This window comes from Orycteropus afer, unplaced genomic scaffold, assembly GCF_000298275.1.
Source record: "Orycteropus afer afer isolate SDZICR_OR568_19922 unplaced genomic scaffold, OryAfe1.0 scaffold00834, whole genome shotgun sequence".
In the NCBI taxonomy this organism is placed as follows: domain Eukaryota; kingdom Metazoa; phylum Chordata; class Mammalia; order Tubulidentata; family Orycteropodidae; genus Orycteropus; species Orycteropus afer.
The window spans coordinates 54354-65560 of record NW_006922421.1 but is presented as its reverse complement, the minus strand read 5'-3'; positions in this window follow the sequence as shown (position 1 = coordinate 65560).

Sequence of the window (11207 nt, the reverse complement as noted above, 5' to 3'; positions counted from 1 at the left end):
CTTGAAAAAAAAAAAAAAAAAGCAAGATAGGAGAAAGTGTTGTAAGTAAGATATGCACAAATTCTAGACCATATAAGAGAGAAAGAGACAGAGAAACTCTCCCAGGAAGGGGATGAAGCTTTTGCATTGGCTGTTCTCTCTGTCAGGAATGGTATTCCACCAGACATTTCAGTACCCAGGTCTCTCACTTCTTTCAGTGCTGCTCAATGGCCCCTCCTCAGAAAGGCCTTCCCTTACTTCTCTGTCTAGAACAGTATTATCTACCACAACCCGTACTTTATTCTTCATGGATTTATTATCACCAGACAGTATGTTTGTGTGTTTGCTTATTGACAATATCCTCTCCTAGAAAGTGAGTTCAAGGGAAGGAGGGGAGTTCTGGTGGAATAGTGGCTAAGACATTTGGCTGCTAACCAAAAGGTCAGTTGTTTGAACCCATCAGATGCTCCACAGAAGAAAGATAAGACAGTCTGCTTCTGTAAAGATTTACAGCCTTGGAAATCCAATGGAGTCAGAAATGACTCAATAGCAGTGAGTTTGGAATTTGGAGTTATATCTTTAGTTGTTGTTGTTGTTGTTGTTATGTGCCGTCGAGTCGGCCCCGACTCATAGTGACCCCTCCTTGGGTTTCCGAGGCAGTATCACTACGGAAGTAGGATTGCCCAACCTTCCTTCCGAGGAGTGGCTGGTGGGTTTGAACCACCAGCCTTCTGGTTAGCAGTCAAGTGCTTTTGCCACTATGCTACCAGTACCTAAAACAATTCCTGGCATATAAAAAATGTGCAGTAATTAATTGCTGAATGAATACAGAGTGTTGGGAAAGACTTTTTGGAGGGGGCTGCTTTTGAAACTTGGCTTTGGAAGATGGATGGCAGAGAAGGAGAAAGATGGCCCCATGGGGCACAACTAGGAGAGGAAAAGAAATGGGGCAGAAGGGCTAAGGGCTAAGGAAACAGCACTCACAGTCACTCAGGGGGTACCCTCAAACCCACACAAGTCTTCCTTGTAAAGCAACTTGGCCATGTCACCACCATGCATAATTGTGTCCTGATTGACGGCAAGGAGACAGCTGACCAAGGAGATGAGTAGCACCTGCATCATCCTCAGAGGAGAGAGAGTGCTGGTGAGGGTCTGCAGTCCTTAGGGTCTCTCAGACTTGTTGCTCGTCTTCTTTGAGGACCTGAAAAACCAGGAGAGAGCAGTCAAGTAGCCTCGCTCACTCACAGCTCCCCCATGGCTGTTTCCAGACTCTTTCCTCTCATTGTTTTAAAATAATGAGAATCAGTAATAATATAAATAATTATTTTAAAATAAAGTATTATTTAAAAAAATTTTATTAAGGAACATTTTAACATTTACAGAAGGAGAGAGAGATTAGTATCTTGAACCCCCATTTAACACTGCCCAACTTCAATTATCCATATTTCCCCATCCTCTTTTGGCTACTGTCACTCTTTTAATGGTCATTCCACTAGACTCTGGGTAGTGGGTAAGACATTTGGCTGCTAACCAGAAGATCAGCAATTCAAATTTATCAGCTGCTCCGCGGGAGGAAGATGAGGCAATCTACTTTAGCCAAGATTTACAGCCTTGGAAACCCAATGGTCTATGAGTTGGAATCAACTCAGTGGCAGTGGGTTTGGTTTTGTTTTTGGCAGCTACAGGCAGCATTTGGGTCCTGGGGTGGGGAGTAAGGCTGGCAAAGGAGATTAATGAAGACTATGCTTCATCAGTATTTGTGTTTGTATCTGAGCATGTGCTCTCAGAGGAGAGCTACGACACTGGGTGCTAATCTCCCTCTGCTGTGTGACCTAGGGCAATGTGCTTAACCCCTCTGGTCTTCATTTGTTAAATGCACATATATTGAAATGTAGCTAATAGGGTTGTCATGATGATTACATGAAATAATAAATGCCCAGATCTTGGCTTCTAAATAATATTTCCCACAAAAAGGACTCTAGAAAATGGCTGTTTTCTAGCTCAAGAAGGAAAAGATATGAGAAAAGCCTAGATCTTTGCTCTGCTGGAAAGCAAGGAATGGCTCAAAATAATGAGGAGGGTATGTCAAATGGACATAAGAGCCAGCTCAAAGGAGCACCCAACAGCCAAAGCTGGAACAATTTTTGGTTTGGTAATAGCTTTATTGAGATACATATAATTCATATACCACACAATTCACCCATTTAATGTTTTTAGTATATTCACAGAGTTGTCCAACTATCACTACAATCAATTATAGAACATTTTCATTATCCCAAAAAGAATCACTCCCCATCTCTGTCTGTCCAAACCCTTAGCAACCACTAATCTACTTTCTATCTCTGTGGATTTGCCTATTCAGGACATTTCATAAAAATGGAATCTGACAATATGTGGCCTTTTGTGTTTGGCTTCTTTCACTTAGCATAATGTTTTCAAGGTTCACCAGTACTGTAGTATATATTAGCACTTTATTTCTTTTTATTGATGAATAATATTCCATTGTGTGATTATAACACAATTTATTTATCCATTCATCAGTTTATGGACATTTGGGTCATTTCTATGTTTGGGCTATTATGAATAACACTGAGATGAACATTCATGCACAACTTTTTATAGGGATATACATTTTCATTTATCTTGGGTATATACACAGGAGTGGAATTCCTGGGTTATATGGTAATTCTATATTTAACCTTTTCAGGATCTGCCACACTGTTTTCCAAAGTGGCTGTACCATTTTACATTCCTACTAGTAAGTTATGAGGGTTCCAATTCCTCTACTTGCTTGGAACACTTGTTATCATCTGTCTTTTTTGGTTATTGCTATTCTAGTGAGTGTGAAGTGATATCCCACTGTGGTTTTGATTTGCATTTCCCTGATGGCTAATGTTGTCGATCATCTTTTTCATGAGCTTATTGGCCATTTATATCTTTTTTTTTTTTTTTTTGAGAAATGTTAATTCAGGTTCTTTGTCCATTTTTAATTGGGTCATTCATTCTTTTATTAATGAGTTGGAATAGCTCTTTACATATTCTAAGTACAAGTCCCTTATCAGATATAATAAACCAAACTCACTGCTGTCCAGTTGACAGTCATGCATAATGACTCATAGCAATCCCTCCTTGGGTTTCCGAGGTGCTGTCTCTATGGAAGTAGAATGCACAGTCTTCCTTCCAAGGAGTTGCTCATGGGTTTGAACCACCAGCCTTCTGGTTACCATTCAAGTGCCTTAAGCACTATGGTAGTTCAGTTTGTGTGTCACCTTGGCTGGGCCTGGTTGAGTGGCTGGGCAGCTGGATGTAGTATTCCCCATGATGAGACTGGTAATCAACTGCATGGTGGGATCTACTGTGAGCCACTGAATAGCTGCCTTAGGGAATGTGGTCTGCTTCCTGTGTATAAGCAGAAACCTTGGGGAATGGTCTCTAGTTTATGGCATGCTTGAACCCTGTATGTAGCCATGTCGTTGTTCAGCAGCCTGCCATGCTCTGCTGACCTTGGGACTTTCAATGGACTTAAATTAATGGCCTGCCATGTGGTTTGGTAACATCAGGACTGTGCCTTTTTACTTGTCAGTCTTGGGTTTGTCAGCCTTAGCAGTCAGCAGCTGTCTAAGTGAAGAAATGCCTCTAGCTCCAGTGGGCCGGAAGCAGGAGGCAGACCTGCACCCCAACGTTGAGGGGCTTTTACCCAGCCCCTAGAGCCTGGCACATTGAACTTGGGCTTAAGGCCTCTAAATTGTAAGAATAAACTCCTGTTTGTTAAGGCCATCCTATTTGTGGTATATTCCTGTCAGAGCAGCACTAGGTAACCAGAACAGGCTCTATGCCACCAGAGCTCCCTTATCAGATATATCATTCGCAAGACTTTTTTCCCATTTTTTGGGTTGTCTTTTCACTTTCCTCATGGTGTCCTTTGAAGCACAAAAGTTTTTAATTGTGATTATGTCTAATTTATCTATTTTTGTTGCTGTGGTTCTTTATGCTTTTGGTGTCATAGCTAAGATACCATTGCCTAATGGCTTCCATGGAACAAAGGTTGGGCAATCTACTTCTGTAGTGATAGCGCCTCAGAAACCCAAGAAGGGGTTGCTGTGAGTCAGGTCCGACTCCATGGCACATAACAACAACAACAACAATCACTTCCAAGATAATCTAGGACAGTTTGAGCATCAAAATAAATAATGATAGTAGATTATATTCATCGAATAAAGTAGAAATCTATGAGCCCCTAACTATAGTAAATGGACAAATAGATACATATAGGGTGAAGGGAAGGCTTTTCTTGACTGTAGAATGCTGACTGATAAATGTGGAGGCCATCATGGAGTTGGAAAATCACCATTGAGTAACCCCCAAAGTTCCAGCAAGAATCATTGATGAATGCTAAATTGAGGTGATGGGAAGCTTGATGAGGAACTGGACATGAACAATCTCCCCTCAGATTGCTTATTAGTTGCAAAGAGGAAAAACATAACTATATGGTGGAGAAACCAGACAGTGCTTTGACCTAGTGATAAAAATTAACATCACTAGTGAGTTAGGAGCTCTGGTAGCATAGTGGCTAAAGCACTTGACTGCTAACCAGAAGGCTGGCGGTTCAAAGCCACCAGCCACTACTTGGAAGGAAGGTTGGGCAATCCTACTTCCGTAGTGATACTGCCTCAGAAACCCAAGGAGGGGTCTCTATGAGTCGGGGGGGCTGACTCGACGGCACATAACAACAACAACAACAGTGAGGATCAGAGGACACTGTGTGCTCCCAGATGTAACACCCAGAGAAGGACACAGCATCATTTATGTAGTAATCTGGCCCAGGCTAGAGAGCTCTGGTGGCCTAGTGCCTAAGGCATTTGATGGCTAACCAGAAGGCTGGAGGTTCAAACCCACCAGCCACTCCCTGGAAGGAAGGATGGACAATCTACTTCCGTAGTGATACTGCCTCAGAAACCCAAAGAGGGGTCACTATGAGTTGGATCCAACTCCATGGCAGTGGTTGTATTGTTTTTTGTGGCCCAGGCTACATAACCTGTATCCAATCCTAAGGAAATGTGAGACAAACCCCAACTGAGGAAAAAGTCTATAACATAACTGGCCAGTGAGAGTCCCTGGGTAGTGCAAACAGTTAACACGTTCAGCTGCTAAAGGAAAGGTGGGAGATTCAAGCCCAACCACAGGTGCCTCAAAAGAAAGGCCTGACAATCTACTTTTGAAAGATCAGCCATGGAAAGCCCTGTGGAGCACAGTTCTATTCTGATACACACGGGGTCACAATGAGTCAGACTCAACTCAATGGCAATCGGTTTGGTTGATTATTCTTCAAACTGTCAATGCCATGAAAACAATGAGTGGGGCTATTTCTGTCACTTGTATGTGTGTGTGTGTGTGTGTGTATGCACATTTCCCCTTAAATTGGGTTGTATGTTCCTGAGCACAAAAGGCCAAGGCTCCTTCATCCACCAGTTTCAGGTTTTTTGGTGGGTGTGGGGCCAGAGGCTGACAATTTCAGTCATATGGCTACAGCTCATCTGTGGTAGTTCAGTTTGTGCGTCACCTTGGATGGGCCTGGTTGAGAGGCTGGGCAGCTGGATGTAGTATTCCCCATGATAAGACTGGCAATCAACCCCGTGGTGGAATCTACCGTGAGCGGCTGAGTAGCTAGCTGCCTTAGGGAATGTGATCTGCTTCCTGTATATAAGCAGAAACCTTGGGGAATGGTCTCTAGCTTATGGCACACTTGGACCCTGCATGTAGCCATGTCGTTGTTCAACAGCCTGCCATGCTCTGCCGACCTTGGGACTTACAATGGACTTGAATTAATGGCCTGTTATGTGGTTTGGTGACATCGGGACTGTGCCATTTTATTTGTTGACCTTGGGCTTGTTAACCTTAGCAGCCAGTAGCTGCCTGAGTGAAGAGATGCTTCTAGCTTCAGTGGGCCAGGAACAAGAGGCAGAACTGAAGCCCAAAGTTGAGGGCATTTTACATAGAGCCTGGCACTTTGAACTTGGACTTAAAGCCTCCAAACTGTGAGAGAATAAACTCCTGTTTGTTAAGGCTATCCCATCTGCGGTATATATTCTTGTCAGAGCGGCAATAGGTAACCAGAACACCATTTGAGAGGATAAAGCACCATAAAGACAGAGGAGAGTTCAGGCAGGATTCCAGTCATAAAATGCACTCTTTCTGGGACTCAAATACATCATTGACTTTCCTGCAAGTCTGTGATTCAATAAATGCCCCTTCTTGCATAAATAAGTTTGAGTTGGGTTTGTGTTACGTGCAACCACAAGAATTCTGTCTATTGTAGTTGGTCTCAGGTTAATCATCATGGAATTGCTGACCTGACAACCAGAAAGGCCACAAAGTCACAGTATCATTAGACACTGAGGAAGCCTGGAAGAAATTTCTACCAACTGTAGCAAAGAGGAGGAAAGGAGAGAATATTTTGTTACTGTTGGCCAATCTATCCTCTGAGATGGAATGGCAGGGTAGGAGGAGCTTTCTAAGAGGGCAGTGCTGTCCATACCTTCTGCCTCTCCTGTCCTTCATCCTCCTGGAGGGCAGCAGAACACTGCATCCTGGGATTTGAAGCCAGTGGCAGCACAGTTGCAGGTAGAACCCTGAAGCAGGGCATTCTGGGGGTACCACTTTATGAGGTAGTCTTCCCACTCATAATCTCTTTCTCTGGGAAGAGCCATCATTCACAATCCCTTCTGAAAGGCTGGTCCTGAATGGTCATGCTTATGTCATATAACTGCATATTCCTTACCTACATGGGAAATAGGACTCAACCTCAGCCAATCAAATTATTCTCACAGAACTTTGGAATTAGAACTCTGATGGACTGAGCTCATTAACTGAGAAAAACAAAATGTAAAAGTCAAGTTTTAGGGCCAAAGATCCTGTTATAGATTGAATTGTGTCCCCCAAAATATATATTAACTTGGCTAGGCCATGATTCCCGGTGTTGTGTGGCTGTCCTCCATTTTGTAATGTGATATAATTATTCTCCGTTTTGTGATGTGTTATAAATCCTAAACTTTTTATGTTAATGAGGCAGGTTCAGTATGAAGTGTATCTTAAGCCACAGCTTTACAAGAGGGCACAATTCAAGTCACATTCTTACTCAAGTCCCACCCTTATTCAAGTCCCACACTTACTGAAGTCAATACCCTAACTCTCAAGTCGCACCATTGCTTGAACCATAGCTTTTATCTTACAAGAAATAAATGGAGAGAGAAAGGAGTAGAGAGGAGAGGGCCCTCATTAATACCAAGAAAGAAGAGCTGGAAGCAGAACAAAGGACCCAGGGTCCCTGCACTGAAAAGATCCTAGATCCAGGGGAAGATTGATGCCCAGATGCAGAGATCTCTAAAAATAGTGGCCCAACAGACAGGGACTTTCCCCTCAAACCAATACCTGAATTTGGACTTATAGCCTCCTAAACAGTGAGAAAATAAATTTCTGTTTCTTAAAGCCATCCACTTGTGTTATTTCTATTATAGTTGCACTATTGTTGTTGTTATGTGCCATCGAGTCAGACCCAACTCATAGCGACCCCTCCTTGGGTTTCCGAGGCAGTATCACTATGGAAGCAGATTGCCCCATCTTCCTTCTGAGGAGTGGCTGGAGGGTTTGAACCACCAGCCTTCTGGTTAGCAGTCAAGTGCCTTAGGCACTACGCTACCAGAGCTCCTATAGTTGCACTAGATAACTGAAATAGAATTTGGTACCAGGAGTAAGGTGTTGCTCTAATAGATACCTCAAATATGGAAGCAGTGATGTAATTAGGTAATAGGTAGAGGCTGGAAGTGTTTTAAGGTGAAAAACCTAGATTGCCTTGAAGAGTCTGTTGGCAGAATTATGGACATTAAATGTGCTTCTGGTGAGGCTTTAAAAGCAAAGGATGAACATGTGGTTGGACAATGGAGGAAGGGCAATGCTTTTTATGCAGTGGCAAAGAACTTCTCTGAATTATGTTCCAATATTTGTTGGAAGGTAAAATTTGTAGGTGATGAACTTGGCTATCTGGCTGAAGAGATTTCTAAGCTAGATCTTGAAGGGATCTTGGAGTGGTGAGGAGTCACCACTTATAGTAAAATGCAAGAGGAAAGAGATGGACATTAAAATGAACTATGCAAAATGAAAATAAAACTTGGACTTCCTGCATGACAGACTAGGCAGACAAGCTACCCAGAGCCTCTATAACAAAATACAAGAAACCAAATGAAACAGATACAGATGATAATGCTGGAACCTTGATCTTCAAAGGAAAAAGTAGATCAAATACCAACTAGAAGAAGAAGTTGGATAAAAACAGTGAACAAAGGGAAATACAGAGCAGTGAATTGTCAACTGGCTGGACACAGCATGACCATTTTGAATTGGTAAGCAGCATCCTGATTGGGGCAGGAACATGATAATCAGTTCTGCTGCCCAGGACTGTACCAGTGCCCACACCAGTGGCTGGAAAACAGAAGGGTGTGAACTTCTCCTTATTCACAGCACTCTCCTGGTGACACCACCGCTCTGCCCCATTTGAAGTCAGAGGTGCACACTTGTGAGTAGGGCACTGCATGCATGCCAACCCTGTGTTTGGAAGCATATGCTCTCTGCCTCCTCAAGCCAGCAGAATGGACCATCCTGTACCAGGTGCCCCACTCCAGCCACCTTCTAGGCTAGCAGAAACGACATCCCAAACCAGGCACCCTGCCCCAGCCATCTCCTAGACAAACAGAAGCATAATCCCAGACCAGGTCCCATGCACTACCCCAGCCATCTCCTAAACTGTCAGAGGCACTGTCTCAGACCTGGTGCCCCACCACCTGCTGCCTCTTGGCAGGCAAGAGTGCTGACTAGGTGCTCTGTCTTCTCAATTTTCTCCCCTTTTTTTCTTTTCCCTTTTTTTAAATGTTCCTTCTTCCCTAGCTTTTTTTTCTCCTTTTTCTGTCTTTCTGTTCTCTTTTCTATTTCTTTTCATTTGTTCTGTTTCTTTTCTTTCTTTTTCTTTTCTTTTCTTTTTTGTTTTGTTTTGTTTCATCCAGTGGGAGACAACAACTGTGTCCACACTACCAAGCCACACGCACATCTCCTGCAGGCCCACTCACAGGGCAAATGCCACCACCCACTTTACCACCAACTGATGACAGATGGTGGCCAATACCAACCCAGCTCACCCTTAACTGATCAACATGAACAGCGAGCAGAGAACTGGCACCCACTCCCATCCTTTAGCACACTCACCAGCAGACAGGTGTTGAGTGCCTAAGTGCTGCCAAACCAGTGAGCAGATTACTATGCCCTCCTCTGCTCACCCGGATATATCAAAACAAAATAAAGTGAAAAAACTTGGGCAAAGCACACCAACATACAATCATCAATTAAATACAAATGCAACAATACCATAGTGTTTTGGAGACAGACAACTTCAGTGTACACAAAGAAACAAGACAGAGTGGCTAAAAAAAATGTGACCAAAGTACAGAGCCAGAAAAACTTCCTGAGGTTCATTGGAACTACCTGATAAGGAATTCAAAAGAATTACATTTAGGTACCTTCAATAGATTGAGAGAAAGACCAAGGAACATACAAAATCAAGGAAAACACAGGCAAAATTCTAGAAGAATTCAGGAAAACAATAAAAAAAAAAAAACTGACAAAATAACTGGAAAATTAGAAATGATAAAGAAACAGCAAATAGAAATCCAGAAGATTAATACTAAGATTCCAGAAATAGTTAAACCATTGAAAGGGCAAAGGAGTAGAACTGAATCAATGCAACACAGAATTAGTGAAATTGAAGACAAATGTCTCCATACTAACCTGTAAGATGGTCAGAAAAAAATCATGAAAAAATGAAGAAAGTCTAAGAATTATGTGAGATACCATCAAAAGGAATAGCTTATGTGTGATTAATATTCCAGACCAGGAAGAGACCCTCCCCAAAGAAAAACACAAGGAAAATTGTCAAAGATTTGTTGGAAGAAAACTTCCTTAATATCATGAAAGATGATAAAATATGCATTCCAGAAGCTCAGCAAACACCCAGCAGGATTAACCCCAAAAGAATATTAACAAGACTCATCACAATCAAACTTTCCCAAGACAAAGACAAAGAAAGAATCCTGAAAGCAATTTGGGAAAAATGAAGAGTTATCTACAAAGGAGAAACAATAAGACTAAGCTCTTACTTCTTGGTAGAAACCACATAGGCAAAAAGGCGATGTGATGACATATATAAAAATTTGCAAGAAAAAATTGCCAACCAAGAATTATATACCCAGCAAATGGTCAAATATGATGGTGAAATTAGAACATTTCCAGATAAACAGAAATTAAGGGAATTGTAAAAACTAGAAACCTTACAAGAAATACTAAAAGGAGTTCTTCAGACAGAGAACCAACAACAGTAGGCAACCGCCTGAGATTAATGCACATGATAATATCATCCAGAAACCAACCCAGATACAGAAGTATCCAAAGTAAAATAAACCTACAAGACTGAAAATAGGAAACCAGACATGTCAATTTGTAAATTAGGATGACTATAAAGTAAAAAAAAAAAAGTGGAGGGAATAAATAATATAGTTACAGAACTTCAAATGGAGAGGAAGTTAAGATGACTTCTTCAAGATAGACTAACAGTTTTAAACTTGGCACTAAAACAATAATAATAATTTGAGGTTACGAAAGAAAAATTCAAACCCACCAGCCACTCCCCGGAAGGAAGGTTGGGCAATCCTACTTCCGTAGTGATACTGCCTCGGAAACCCAAGGAGGGGTCGCTATGAGTCGGGGCTGACTCGACGGCAAATAACAATAACAATAACAATTGAAAAACTCAGCAAAGTGGTGGGTGCAAGGTCAACATAGAAAAATCAGTTTCCTTTGCACTAACCAAGAGAACACTGAAAAGGAAAACAATACCACTTACAGTAGCCATCCAAATGATGAAATGCTTAGAAATAAATTTAACCGGAGACACAAAAGACCTATACAAAGAAAACCAGTGATCTGCCATGTTGCCTATTGATTTAGGGATTGTGTCATTTCACCTGCCAATGTTGGGATCATCAGCCTCAGCAGCCAGAAGTTGCCTGAGTTAGGAGAAGCCTCCAGCTCCAGTGGGCCTGGAACAAGAGGCAGAGCTGAGTCCAAGGTCAAGGGGCCTTCATCTAGCCCCTAGAGCTGGCACTCTGAATTCTTTTTTTTTTTTTTTT